Raw genomic sequence first — 15199 nt, forward strand, 5'->3', positions numbered from 1 at the left:
CATCTATCCCACCTGGTTATTGACCCTTTACTAATGGAAAAAGTGCCTCATAATCTTATACACCTCTATCAGGTCTGCTTTCAACCTTCGCTGCTCCATGGAAAACAACCCCAGCCTATCCAATCTTTCATCGTAACTCAGACCCTCCAGCAGAGGCAGCATCCTGGTAAATCTCCTCTGCACACTCCCCAGTGCAATCACATCCTGTTTTTCCTGATCACCTTGTTTCCAGGAGTATTTAGTACCTAGTCCTGCCCTTTTATGAGCTAGGTCTCCCTTGTCGCCATAACATCATTTTCCCTCGTGTCTACCCCACCTGCAACTCACTTACCTATTTACCACACTCCATGCATTCCCATACAATATACATTAACCTAATTTAGACCTAATTTCATTGCCTCTTACTCAGAACCCACTGAGTGCCTTACTGTTTCATACTCGAATGCCATCTTTCCCTCTTAATACTTTGCGCACCTTGTCTTTCCTTTCTAATGTTACATCCTAGTTCCCATCCCCCTGTCAAGTTAGTTTGAATCCTTCCCAACAGCAGTAGCGAACTGTCCCACAAGAATACTGGTCAGTTGAGGTGCAACCCATTTGGCCAGTACCAAGAACCAATCGCAATGATTCCAAGAACTATAGTCATCCCTTCTGCACCATTTTGTTAGCCACACATTCAACTGCTCTATCCTCCAATTTCTGTACTCTTAATAATTTGTGACACAAAAAAATGTTTCAGCTGATAGGGTGAGGGAGAGGCAGAAATCTAAAAAATATGGACACTAGCAAATCCTGGACCATTACTTTTTTAAAAAATGTTGAAATGGCAGAAACTCCTTGAAAGATCAGTCAGGGCAGTGACAATCACATGTTTTAATGAATCTCAGTGTGTTATGAGAGGTAATATTAACTAAACCACCGTGAAGATTTGTACTTGATATATCAACATAGTATTTTATATCAACATTTTTAATCAATTACATTATGATGCGTACAGCATCTGTTGTGCAATATTAAATTTTGTCAGTTGAAAATATGCTTTTTAATGCGAGAGTTTCATCACTCATTAAATTTCATTTTTAAAATTAAACTACTAAAATATTTAATGTCCACGTTCTTTTCTTTTCCCTTTTGCATTATTTTCATTGTTTTTGTAATTCATTTATTTGCTGGCTGTAAGGGTGTTACATTAAATGAGTGTATGAAATCATAACACAACTTGGTAATGTCATTGAATGTCAAAGGAAGGTGCTTAGATTCTCTCTTTTGGAGATGGTTATCGCTTGACGTTTGTGAGTAATATGTGTGCCACACAAGTGCCAGGCAATGATTATCTCCAACAAGGGAGAATCTAACCATCTCCCCTTGACATTCAATGGCATTACCATCGCAGCATCAACATCTTGGGTGTTACCATTCAGCAGAAGCTAAATTGGACCAGCCACAAAAATACTGTGGCTACAAGAGCAGGTCAGAGGCTGGGAATTCTGTGGCAAGTAACTCGCCTCCTGACTAAAGCCTTTTTCACCATCTACAAGGCACAAGTCAGGAGTGTGATGGAATATTCTTCACTTGCCTGGATGAGTGCAGCTCCAACAATGCTCAAGAAGCTCAACACCATCCAGAACAAAGCAGCCCACTTGACTACCACCCCATCCACCACCGTCAACATCCACTCCCTCCCCACCTAAGCACAGTGGCAGCAGTGTATACCATCTACAAGATGCATTGCAGCAACACACCAAGGCTCCTTCAACAGCACATTCCAAACCCACCATCCCTACCTAGAAAGACAGGGCAGCAATTGGAAGGCAACATCACCGCCTGCAAGCTCCCCTGTAAGCCACACAGCATCCTAACTTGGAACTATGTCACTGCATCATTAGTATCGCTAGGTCAAAATCTTGGAACTCCTTTCAAAAGCCCTGTGGGTGTACCCAAACCACATGGACTGCAGCAGTTCAAGAAGGCGGCTCACCACCAGCTTCTCATGGGCAATTAGGATGGGCAATAAATTCTGGCCTAGCCAGTGATGCCCACATCCCATGAAAGAATAAATAAGAAAAGGACAAAGCTATCTCTATGTTGGCACTAAGTTAACAGTCATACTCAGAGCAGCCACAAGGATGGTGGGGGAAATTAGAACTGTCACACATAAAGTAAGGGTGCTATTCGAATGTACATTATTTGAACAGTTGAAGGAAGATATTCTGTATCCAACTTATGCTATTATTAACTGGAGAGTCCTTAATGTTGTCTAAAGTAAGAAACTGTGGCACCTTTGCAGAACAGTTGCTTATTTGAACATTAAAACTAGCAGGAGTAGGCAATTCAGTCCCTCGAGCCTGCCCCACCATTCAATACGATCATGGCTGATCTCATTTCAGCCTCAACTCTTATTTCCCACTCTCTTCCCATAACCTTTCAACCCATTACTAATTAAAAATCTGTATCTCCTCCTTAACATTATTCAGCATCCCTGCATCCACTGCACCCTGAGGTAGTGAATTCCAGATTCACGACCCTTTGAGAAAGTAATTCCTCCTCATCTTTGATTTAAATCTACCACCCCTTAGCCTAAAACTATGGCCTCTTGTTCTAGAATGCCCCACAAGGGGAAACATCTGCTCCACATCTACTTTGTCTATCCCCTTTAGCATCTTATATACCTCAATTAGATCTCCTCTCATCCTTCTAAACTCCAGCGAGTATAGGCCTAAACTGCTCAATCTCTCCTCACAAGACAAACCTCACATCTCTGGAATCAATCTGGTGAACCTCCTCTGACTGCCTCCAATGCAACTACATCCTTCCTCAAGTAAAAACTGCACAGTACTCCAGGTGCAGCCTTGTACAGTTGCAACAACACTTCCCTATTTTTATATTCTATTCCTTTAGCAATAAATGCCAAAATTCCATTTACCTTCCTTAATACCTGCTGTACCTGCATACTAGCTTTCAGCGTTTCATGCGTGAGGACACCCAGATCCCTCTGCACTGAAACATTCTGAAGTTTCTCTTCATTTAAATAATGTCGCCTTTTTATTCCTCCGACCAAAATAGATAACCTCACACTTATCTACGTTAAACTCCATCTGCCACATTTTGGCCCATTCACCTAACCTGCCCATATCCATTTGTAAATTACTTATTTCTTCATTGCAACTTACTTTCCCACCTATTTTGGTGTCATCTGCAATTTTAGCTATAGCACCTTCTATCCCTGAATCCAAGTCATCAATATAGATTGTAAATAGCTGGGGCCCAAGGACCGAACCCTGTGGCACCCCACTAGTTACAGCTTGCCATCCAGAAAAAAGTCCATTTATCCTGACTCTCTCCTTTCTGTTGATTAGCCAATCCTCTATCCAAGCTAATATATTACCCGTAACTCCATGTGACCTTATCTTGTGTATTAATCTTTTGTGCAGCACCTTATGAAAGGCCTTCTGGAAGTCCAGATATACTACATCTACAGGATCCTCATTATCCACTTTGCTTGTCACATCTTCAAAGAACGCTAGCAAATTAGTCAAACACGATTTACTCTTCATAAAACCATGCTGACAAAATTGCATTTTGACTTTCCAAATGCCCCATTACTACTTCCTTAATAATGGATTCCAACAATTTCCTAATAATAGACATTAAATTAACTGGTCAATAGTTTCCAACTTTCTACCTCCACCCACCACCCCCGCAACCCCCACCCACCCCACTTTTTGAATAAGGGTGTTATATTAGCATTTTTCCAATCCACTGGAACCTTTCCAGAATCCAGGAAATTTTGGAATATTATAGCCAATGCATCCACTATCTCCACTGCCACTTCCTTTAAGACCCTGGGATGTAGGCCATCAGGTCCTGAAGCTGAGGTTGAGGCAAAACCAAATTACTGATGTCCCAGTGCAGAAGACATCTCTATGCCAAGCTGGCTATTTTATAAAATTATTACTTTTCTTTTAAAAATGAATAAGTCTTGACCCTGACTAGCCATGACTCATACCAGAGGAATTTCTAACCTTCAGGAACCAACAGGGCCCTCGTTATCTTTAAAGAGGTGTTCATGCGCACTGTGACTGCCGACAATTAAATTCCAAAGAAATGTACCAACCCTCTCTACATATCTAAGGTAGAGCTCCGGCCAAGGGGTCAATATATCTGCAAAAGACAAAAGGAATCCTGATTCCTCTATTATACACCTCAGACTGGGGAAATTTACATTCTTTGTCCAACACCCAGGAGAAGAAGTAGGAGGTATGTCACATGACCACCCCAAGCTGCTGGAACCTGTCATGGTGCTGTGTGGAACAGAATATTGTAGTCTACCATTTTACCATCTAACAGGTAGCAACAGAAAGAGCTCTGTCCAGGTAAATTGCCTGGCTCTCATCTACACTGTGAACTATTGGAACATTGGCACTTCTGTATCTGTGCCTTCAAGATTAATTCATCTCTACGTAGAGAAGAGAAGTCCTCGCTTCTAGAAAGACGGAGCACCCTGCAACAGTCAGCCTGCTACCCTCCAAAGGAATACACCATTGGACTTATGATTCTGGACTCACGTGAAACCAGAACTCTTACTTTTATTATGGTCTTGCCCTATACCCACTTCTTCCCTTTATCCCTGTTTTATTGTATGAGTGGAAACAGGGATGGACGTTGTGAAACCCCTTCTTTCATTTTGTGTGTGTAAAAATAAACCAACCCTCTTATTTTACCTTATCTTGAGTTTGCTGTGGGGTTATTAATAGAGGATTGGATCATTCCAAAGTGAAGAGTTGGGGAAAACATGCTACCACTTATAAAGGGGGAAATCAGAAATCAAAAACACCTTTCTGTTTACAGATGGGGTAGTGAGAGGAGAAATCAGGGCAGTTTAAATTAATCCCCCTCCTGTCTGTAACACTGGATATAATAAATTGAGAGTTTGAAATGCCATTTTCTCTTGCTAACAACTGGGCTGTGGTCTTGATAAGTATACCATGGCCCCTCTGATTTAGAATCTGTGCTTTTCAATTTCTGCAGACAAAATATATCCCAGATCCCACAATTAACCTTCTTGTGGCAAATTGTGTATAGAAATTTTGGCAGGATTCCTATTACACCTTTAACTTACTAGACGGTGAGAAATATCAAACAGTAATGGCTGTTTGAGAATGACAACCAGAAGTAGTTTGATAATGTATTTAAGCAGTTTGAGTTCTGAAGGGTTAATGACCTGAAACGTTAGCTCTATTTCTCTCACCACACACAGATGCTGCTAGACGTGCTGAGTATTTCCAATATTTTCTGTCTTTAGTTTAGATTTCCAGTATTCTCCATATTTTGCTTTTGTATTTAAGCAATTTGACTGGATTTGTGATATGGATATTTGCAATGGAAACATAATATGGGTGATTTTAATTTCTTATGAAACTGAACAAAAATCAATGTTATTTCAGCTAGCAACCTTTTCCAATTGCCTGCATCATTTTAAAGTTAATTTAAGATACTGATCGCCATGTTTGCTCCTAATGAAACTGCAGTTGAAGCTACCAAATAATTTCCTAATTGGTCAAATACAACAGTAAATTAGACTTTAATGAAGATGTTACTCATTCATTCACAGCCTCCAGTGAGCTCATAGCAATGCGCGTCATTTAGAATGATGTAAATTTTCAGCAAGAGATTGGAATATGTTTCAAAGAATTGGAAGACACAAATGCAGCCACTTACCAATGTAGCCATCCTTAGGAATAGTTTACAGCAGTTGTGTACAACAATCAGATTTAGGCAGCGTGCCTGGGAATGAACAGAGTTGTGTAGGATAGTGGTCCTCAAACCATTTTTGCTGGAGGACCCCTTTTCGAATGGATTAGTAATCGTGGACCCGCCATGTAAATTATAATGCAATGCATTATGGGTTATTATATTGTATGTAAAGAGTGTTAGAAAAATGCCTTTAGAAAACAAGTATTGACTAACAAATATCAGTGAGATGAATGTGGCTGCTTGTCGCCAGAAGGTTTATCTATCCTTGGCAGAAGCACAGAAAGAGTAGGATCCCAGGTAGAGCAGAATATGGAGAAAGCACCAGGGGAAAAGCAGTAGCAGTGGGCAAGCACACCATGGGGAGAGCAAAAGCACATGAAGAGCATCATCACATTGAGGTAGATTATTCTTTGTGGATAGCCGGCTTTAAGTAAGATGTCAGTGTTGGCTGTGGGTTTGTAGAAGACTTATGAGCCCTGTCTTAGCCTTACAGGTTCTCCCACAATGAGGATATTGATTGTCGGCTTGTAGAAGGGTTTGTGGTGGATTGTTGGCTTTAGCAGCTGCTCTCGCTTTTCGTTTCTCTCACCGTTCTTTCTCAGTGGCTGTTCTTGTTGACTGGAAGGTCTTGAACTATTTTTGATGATGGATTGCCATCTTGGTCACGATTGGGCATCTGCTTCCCATGTGTTGATGTTAAAGAGGAGAACTTCATGGAGACTATGAGATTGTTTTTGAAACATTTCCTTTGGCTCCTGTGTGAATGGGCTCCCTGGTATGGCTAGGAGTAGAGCATCTGTTTGGGCAGTCTTGAGTCGAGCATTCTGACCCCATGTCCATCCATCTCAGCTGATGTGAGATTATCATGGTCTTTATTATTAGCATGTCTGCATCTTGGAGGACACTCATTCTTGTTCTCTTGTCCTCCCTCTTGATTCACAAGATCCTTCTAAGAGACCATTGATGACGTTGTTCTAGGATCTTGATATTTTGATTATAAATTGTTCAAGCATCAGCATCATAGAGAAGCATGGGAGAACCATTGCCTGATAGACTTTTGAATTTAATATTGGGTTTGATATCACGTTATCTTGAGTATGTAATTTATCATAGGCTGAGCTAGCACATTGGATTTGGTGCTGTACCTCTTCATCAATGCTGGCTTTTTGGGATAGATATATCCAGCATATGGCAATTGAGGGATGTTTTCTAACATTTTACTATGAATCTCAATTGAAGATGTTGGATTTGATATATTTGGTGGGGGTTGGTAGAGGACTTTAGTCTTCCTGGTCTTCAGGTTAAGTTCCATACTTTTGTAGGCTTTGCTGAGTGTGTCAGCTATCCGTTATATCTCCAGAATGAGCACTAACTTGTGTGTAACCAGGGACCTGAGAACAAACTAGAGGAGCAGGAGAGGAGCATGATCACAGGGGAAGCAGCGGAGGCCTCCAATCACTTTTCACTGGATTACTCCTTATCACAGTATCATTCTACCCAGAAAGTCATGCACATGTCCCAATCCTCTTGGAAGGTCTCTATAGACCCCAGTTTGAGAATCACTGGTGCACAACATAGCAAACACCTTAGTGTCAAACCATGATTGCTACAACATGTGGTGACATCTTAGTATTGATGATTGCATACTCATCCAATGAATAATGTCAACTTGGGTAGTGAACAGATTGCATTATCATTTCTTTAACATAGGAAACATCCCAAGATGGGGAGTGGGAAGAAAAAACACTGTAGATTTGCAAGTATATGTGATATATATGGGAATTTATTAGCTTGGTCAATAACCTCTCCAGCTTTAAAACTGGAAATGTCTTAAAATGATAACCAGAGATCCATTGGTAAATTTTGTATTTGTAGTGGTTTCCGTGATCTTCTGCTTCTTTAGATGCAAAGCTGTTAAGCTGTCAAGTTTTTTTTCATTACCTAGTAGGAGGACTCCCGGGGAGGCAATGGCCTAGTGGTATTATCACTGGACTAGTAATCCAGAGACCCCAGGGTAATGCTCTGGGGACCAGGGTTCAAATGAATTCAATAAAAATAATGCTGAGCATGAAACCATGTTGATTGTCATAAAAATCCATCTGGTTCACTAATGCTCTTTAGGGAAGGAAATCTGCTGTCTCTACCTGGTACTAGCTATTCCAGCAATGTGGTTAACTCTTAAAATGCCCTCTGAAATGGCGTAGCAAGCCACTCAGTAGTATCAAACCGCTAAAAACAAGTCAATAAGGAATGAAATCAGAGAGACCACCTGGCATTGTGGTGTGGGTACACTGACAGTGCTGCTAGGAGTTCCAGGATTTTGACCCAGCGACAGTGAAGGAACGGCGATATATTTCCAAGTCAGGATGATGAGTGGCTTGGAGGGGAACTTCCAGATGGTGGTGTTCCCATCTACCTGCTGCCCTGTCCTTCTAGATGATAGTGGCAATGGGTTTGGAAGGTGTTGTCGAAGGAGCCTTGGTCAGTTCCTGCAATCTATTTTGTAGAAGGTACCCAGATGTAGATGGTTTGTCAGTGGTGGAGGGAGTGAATGTTTGTGGATGGGGTGCCAATCAGGCAGGCTACTTTGTCCTGGGTGTTGTCAAGCTTCTTGAATGTTGTTGGAGCTGTACTCATCCGGGCAAGTGGAGAGTATTCCATCACACTCCTGACTTGTGCCTTGTAGATGGAGGACAGGCTTTGGGGAGTCAGGAGGTAAGTTACTTTAGTTATGGTGAAGCGTCATACGGATTCGAAACGGTAATTGTATTTCCCTCCGCAGATGCTGCCAGACTTACTGAGCTTTTCCAGGTATTTTTATTTCAGATTTCCAACATCCGCAGTATTTTGCTTTTATCTCTTCCTTGGAGCCCAGTGCGACCTCCTTCATTCCCAATGTAAAAGTTCACGCCCATTCTTGTGACTGGCCCTTTAACCATGGAGGGACAGACCGAAATCATTGAACCCACCCTGTCCACCTGGGCCCTGGTTCGAACAATTACTTTACAAATCGAAAAACCAAGCACAGCCTACATCCTGCAACTGTAGCGCTTCCTGATGATTCTTTCAAATTCGGCGGGAGATTCGAACGCGACGCCTTCACCAGACGGGCCTCCCCCTGCCGATTGGTGAGGTGGACCGGCCGAGACCAGAGGCCGTTGTGGCGGTTAGTGGGGCAGCGCGCGGAGCAATAACGGTCAGCAAGGGGGAGGGGGGAGGGAGGGAGTGGTGCAGAGGAGAGAGTGGGGATTGGGTTGGGTTGGGGGGGAAGAGGTGAGAGTTGGGGTTGGATTGGAGGGGGGAGAGGAGAGAGTGGGGGTTGGGGGGGAAGAAGAGGAGAGAGTGGGGGTTGGGGGGAAAGAAGAGGAGAGAGTGGGGGTTGGGGGGAAAGAAGAGGAGAGAGTGGGGGTTGGGGGGGAAGAAGAGGAGAGAGTGGGGGTTGGGGGGAAAGAAGAGGAGAGAGTGGGGGTTGGGGGGAAAGAAGAGGAGAGAGTGGGGGTTGGGGGGGAAGAAGAGGAGAGAGTGGGGGTTGGGGGGGAAGAAGAGGAGAGAGTGGGGGTTGGGGGGGAAGAAGAGGAGAGAGTGGGGGTTGGGGGGGAAGAAGAGGAGAGAGTGGGGGTTGGGGGGGAAGAAGAGGAGAGAGTGGGGGTTGGGGGGGAAGAAGAGGAGAGAGTGGGGGTTGGGGGGGAAGAAGAGGAGAGAGTGGGGGTTGGGGGGGAAGAAGAGGAGAGAGTGGGGGTTGGGGGGGAAGAAGAGGAGAGAGTGGGGGTTGGGGGGGAAGAAGAGGAGAGAGTGGGGGTTGGGGGGGAAGAAGAGGAGAGAGTGGGGGTTGGGGGGGAAGAAGAGGAGAGAGTGGGGGTTGGGGGGGAAGAAGAGGAGAGAGTGGGGGTTGGGGGGGAAGAAGAGGAGAGAGTGGGGGTTGGGGGGGAAGAAGAGGAGAGAGTGGGGGTTGGGGGGAAGAAGAGGAGAGAGTGGGGGTTGGGGGGGAAGAAGAGGAGAGAGTGGGGGTTGGGGGGGAAGAAGAGGAGAGAGTGGGGGTTGGGGGGGAAGAAGAGGAGAGAGTGGGGGTTGGGGGAGGGAAGAGGAGAGAGTGGGGGTTGGGGGAGGGAAGAGGAGAGAGTGGGGGTTGGGGGGGAAGAAGAGGAGAGAGTGGGGGTTGGGGGGGAAGAAGAGGAGAGAGTGGGGGTTGGGGGGGAAGAAGAGGAGAGAGTGGGGGTTGGGGGGGAAGAAGAGGAGAGAGTGGGGGTTGGGGGGGAAGAAGAGGAGAGAGTGGGGGTTGGGGGGGAAGAAGAGGAGAGAGTGGGGGTTGGGGGGGAAGAAGAGGAGAGAGTGGGGGTTGGGGGAGGGAAGAGGAGAGAGTGGGGGTTGGGGAGGGAAGAGGAGAGAGTGGGGGTTGGGGGAGGGAAGAGGAGAGAGTGGGGGTTGGGGGAGGGAAGAGGAGAGAGTGGGGTTGGGGGAGGGAAGAGGAGAGAGTGGGGTTGGGGGAGGGAAGAGGAGAGAGTGGGGTTGGGGGAGGGAAGAGGAGAGAGTGGGGTTGGGGGAGGGAAGAGGAGAGAGTGGGGTTGGGGGAGGGAAGAGGAGAGAGTGGGGTTGGGGGAGGGAAGAGGAGAGAGTGGGGTTGGGGGAGGGAAGAGGAGAGAGTGGGGTTGGGGGAGGGAAGAGGAGAGAGTGGGGTTGGGGGAGGGAAGAGGAGAGAGTGGGGTTGGGGGAGGGAAGAGGAGAGAGTGGGGTTGGGGGAGGGGAGAGGAGAGAGTGGGGGTTGGGTTGGGGGGAGAGGAGAGAGTGGGGGTTGGGTTGGGTTGGGGGGGAGAGGAGAGAGAGTGGGGGGGGAGAGGAGAGAGAGTGGGGGGGGAGAGGAGAGAGAGTGGGGGGGGAGAGGAGAGAGAGTGGGGGGGGAGAGGAGAGAGAGTGGGGGGGGAGAGGAGAGAGAGTGGGGGGGGAGAGGAGAGAGAGTGGGGGGGGAGAGGAGAGAGAGTGGGGGGGGAGAGGAGAGAGTGGGGGGGGGGAGAGGAGAGAGTGGGGGGGAGAGGAGAGAGTGGGGGTTGGGTTGGGTTGGGGGGGAGAGGAGAGAGAGTGGGGGGGGAGAGGAGAGAGAGTGGGGGGGGAGAGGAGAGAGAGTGGGGGGGAGAGGAGAGAGAGTGGGGGGGGAGAGGAGAGAGAGTGGGGGGGGAGAGGAGAGAGAGTGGGGGGGGAGAGGAGAGAGAGTGGGGGGGGGAGAGGAGAGAGAGTGGGGGGGGAGAGGAGAGAGAGTGGGGGGGGAGAGGAGAGAGAGTGGGGGGGGGAGAGGAGAGAGAGTGGGGGGGGAGAGGAGAGAGTGGGGGGGGAGAGGAGAGAGTGGGGGGGGAGAGGAGAGAGTGGGGGGGAGAGGAGAGAGTGGGGGTTGGGGGAAAGAAGAGGAGAGAGTGGGGGTTGGGGGGAAAGAAGAGGAGAGAGTGGGGGTTGGGGGGAAAGAAGAGGAGAGAGTGGGGGGTTGGGGGGGAAGAAGAGGAGAGAGTGGGGGTTGGGGGGGAAGAAGAGGAGAGAGTGGGGGTTGGGGGGGAAGAAGAGGAGAGAGTGGGGGTTGGGGGGGAAGAAGAGGAGAGAGTGGGGGTTGGGGGGAAGAAGAGGAGAGAGTGGGGGTTGGGGGGAAGAAGAGGAGAGAGTGGGGGTTGGGGGGGAAGAAGAGGAGAGAGTGGGGGTTGGGGGGAAGAAGAGGAGAGAGTGGGGGTTGGGGGGAAGAAGAGGAGAGAGTGGGGGTTGGGGGGGGAAGAAGAGGAGAGAGTGGGGGTTGGGGGGAAGAAGAGGAGAGAGTGGGGGTTGGGGGGGGAAGAAGAGGAGAGAGTGGGGGTTGGGGGGGGAAGAAGAGGAGAGAGTGGGGGTTGGGGGGGAAGAATAGGAGAGAGTGGGGGTTGGGGGGGAAGAAGAGGAGAGGAGAGAGTGGGGGTTGGGGGGGAAGAGGAGGAGAGAGTGGGGGTTGGGGGGGAAGAAGAGGAGAGAGTGGGGGTTGGGGGGGAAGAAGAGGAGAGAGTGGGGGTTGGGGGGGAAGAAGAGGATAGAGTGGGGGTTGGGGGGAAGAAGAGGAGAGAGTGGGGGTTGGGGGGGAAGAAGAGGAGAGAGTGGGGGTTGGGGGGGAAGAAGAGGAGAGAGTGGGGGTTGGGGGATGGAAGAGGAGAGATTGGGTGTTGGGGAGGGAAGAGGAGAGAGTGGGGTTGGGGGAGGGAAGAGGAGAGAGTGGGGTTGGGGGAGGGAAGAGGAGAGAGTGGGGTTGGGGGAGGGAAGAGGAGAGAGTGGGGTTGGGGGAGGGAAGAGGAGAGAGTGGGGTTGGGGGAGGGAAGAGGAGAGAGTGGGGTTGGGGGAGGGAAGAGGAGAGAGTGGGGTTGGGGGAGGGAAGAGGAGAGAGTGGGGTTGGGGGAGGGAAGAGGAGAGAGTGGGGTTGGGGGAGGGAAGAGGAGAGAGTGGGGTTGGGGGAGGGAAGAGGAGAGAGTGGGGGTTGGGGGAGGGAAGAGGAGAGAGTGGGGTTGGGGGAGGGAAGAGGAGAGAGTGGGGTTGGGGGAGGGAAGAGGAGAGAGTGGGGTTGGGGGAGGGAAGAGGAGAGAGTGGGGGTTGGGTTGGGGGGAGAGAGGAGAGAGTGGGGGTTGGGTTGGGGGGCTGAGAGGAGAGAGAGTGGGGGGGGAGAGGAAGAGAGAGTGGGGGGGGGAGAGGAGAGAGAGTGGGGGGGGGAGAGGAGAGTGAGTGGGGGGGGAGAGGAGAGTGAGTGGGGGGGGAGAGGAGAGAGTGGGGGGGGAGAGGAGAGAGTGGGGGGGAGAGGAGAGAGTGGGGGGGGAGAGGAGAGAGTGGGGGGGGAGAGGAGAGAGTGGGGGGGGGAGAGGAGAGAGTGGGGGGGGGAGAGGAGAGAGTGGGGGGGGAGAGGAGAGAGTGGGGGGGGGGAGAGGAGAGAGTGGGGGGGGGAGAGGAGAGAGAGTGGGGGGGGAGAGGAGAGAGAGTGGGGGGGGAGAGGAGAGAGAGTGGGGGGGAGAGGAGAGAGAGTGGGGGGGGAGAGGAGAGAAAGTGGGGGGGGAGAGGAGAGAGTGGGGGGGGAGAGGAGAGAGTGGGGGGGAGAGGAGAGAGTGGGGGGGAGAGGAGAGAGTGCGGGGGGAGAGGAGAGAGTGGGGGGGGGAGAGGAGAGAGTGGGGGGGGAGAGGAGAGAGTGGGGGGGGGAGAGGAGAGAGTGGGGGGGGGAGAGGAGAGAGAGTGGGGGGGGAGAGGAGAGAGAGTGGGGGGGGAGAGGAGAGAGAGTGGGGGGGAGAGGGAGAGAGAGTGGGGGGGGAGAGGAGAGAGAGTGGGGGGGGAGAGGAGAGAGTGGGGGGGGAGAGGAGAGAGTGGGGGGGGAGAGGAGAGAGTGCGGGGGGAGAGGAGAGAGTGGGGGGGGGAGAGGAGAGAGTGGGGGGGGAGAGGAGAGAGTGGGGGGGGGAGAGGAGAGAGTGGGGGGGGAGAGGAGAGAGTGGGGGGGGAGAGGAGAGAGTGGGGGGGGGAGAGGAGAGAGTGGGGGGGGAGAGGAGAGAGTGGGGGGGAGAGGAGAGAGTGGGGGGGAGAGGAGAGAGTGGGGGTTGGGGGAGGGAAGAAGAGAGAGTGGGGGTTGGGGGGAAAGAAGAGGAGAGAGTGGGGGTTGGGGGGAAAGAAGAGGAGAGAGTGGGGGTTGGGGGGAAAGAAGAGGAGAGAGTGGGGGTTGGGGGGAAAGAAGAGGAGAGAGTGGGGGTTGGGGGGAAAGAAGAGGAGAGAGTGGGGGTTGGGGGGGAAGAAGAGGAGAGAGTGGGGGTTGGGGGGGAAGAAGAGGAGAGAGTGGGGGTTGGGGGGGAAGAAGAGGAGAGAGTGGGGGTTGGGGGGGAAGAAGAGGAGAGAGTGGGGGTTGGGGGGGAAGAAGAGGAGAGAGTGGGGGTTGGGGGGAAGAAGAGGAGAGAGTGGGGGTTGGGGGGGAAGAAGAGGAGAGAGTGGGGGTTGGGGGGAAGAAGAGGAGAGAGTGGGGGTTGGGGGGGAAGAAGAGGAGAGAGTGGGGGTTGGGGGAGGGAAGAGGAGAGAGTGGGGGTTGGGGGGGAAGAAGAGGAGAGAGTGGGGGTTGGGGGGAAAGAAGAGGAGAGAGTGGGTGTTGGGGAGGGAAGAGGAGAGAGTGGGGTTGGGGGAGGGAAGAGGAGAGAGTGGGGTTGGGGGAGGGAAGAGGAGAGAGTGGGGTTGGGGGAGGGAAGAGGAGAGAGTGGGGTTGGGGGAGGGAAGAGGAGAGAGTGGGGTTGGGGGAGGGAAGAGGAGAGAGTGGGGTTGGGGGAGGGAAGAGGAGAGAGTGGGGTTGGGGGAGGGAAGAGGAGAGAGTGGGGTTGGGGGAGGGAAGAGGAGAGAGTGGGGGTTGGGGGAGGGAAGAGGAGAGAGTGGGGTTGGGGGAGGGAAGAGGAGAGAGTGGGGTTGGGGGAGGGAAGAGGAGAGAGTGGGGTTGGGGGAGGGAAGAGGAGAGAGTGAGGGTTGGGTTGGGGGGGAGAGGAGAGAGTGGGGGTTGGGTTGGGGGGGAGAGGAGAGAGAGTGGGGGGGGAGAGGAGAGAGAGTGGGGGGGGAGAGGAGAGAGAGTGGGGGGGAGAGGAGAGAGAGTGGGGGGGGAGAGGAGAGAGTGGGGGGGGAGAGGAGAGAGTGGGGGGGAGAGGAGAGAGTGGGGGGGGAGAGGAGAGAGTGCGGGGGGAGAGGAGAGAGTGGGGGGGGAGAGGAGAGAGTGGGGGGGGGAGAGGAGAGAGTGGGGGGGGGAGAGGAGAGAGTGGGGGGGGAGAGGAGAGAGTGGTGGGGGGAGAGGAGAGAGTGGTGGGGGGAGAGGAGAGAGTGGGGGGGGGAGAGGAGAGAGTGGGGGGGGGAGAGGAGAGTGTGGGGGGGGAGAGGAGAGTGTGGGGGGGGGGAGAGGAGAGTGTGGGGGGGGGGAGAGGAGAGAGTGGGGGGAGAGGAGAGAGTGGGGGGGAGAGGAGAGAGTGGGGGTTGGGGGAGGGAAGAAGAGAGAGTGGGGGTTGGGGGGAAAGAAGAGGAGAGAGTGGGGGTTGGGGGGAAAGAAGAGGAGAGAGTGGGGGTTGGGGGGAAAGAAGAGGAGAGAGTGGGGGTTGGGGGGGAAGAAGAGGAGAGAGTGGGGTTGGGGGGGAAGAAGAGGAGAGAGTGGGGGGTTGGGGGGGAAGAAGAGGAGAGAGTGGGGGTTGGGGGGGAAGAAGAGGAGAGAGTGGGGGTTGGGGGGAAGAAGAGGAGAGAGTGGGGGTTGGGGAGGAAGAAGAGGAGAGAGTGGGGGTTGGGGGGGAAGAATAGGAGAGAGTGGGGGTTGGGGGAGGGAAGAGGAGAGAGTGGGGGTTGGGGGGGAAGAAGAGGAGAGAGTGGGGGTTGGGGGGAAGAAGAGGAGAGAGTGGGGGTTGGGGGGGAAGAAGAGGAGAGAGTGGGGGTTGGGGGGAAGAAGAGGAGAGAGTGGGGGTTGGGGGAG

This window comes from Carcharodon carcharias, chromosome 7 (genome assembly GCF_017639515.1).
Source record: "Carcharodon carcharias isolate sCarCar2 chromosome 7, sCarCar2.pri, whole genome shotgun sequence".
Taxonomy (NCBI): domain Eukaryota; kingdom Metazoa; phylum Chordata; class Chondrichthyes; order Lamniformes; family Lamnidae; genus Carcharodon; species Carcharodon carcharias.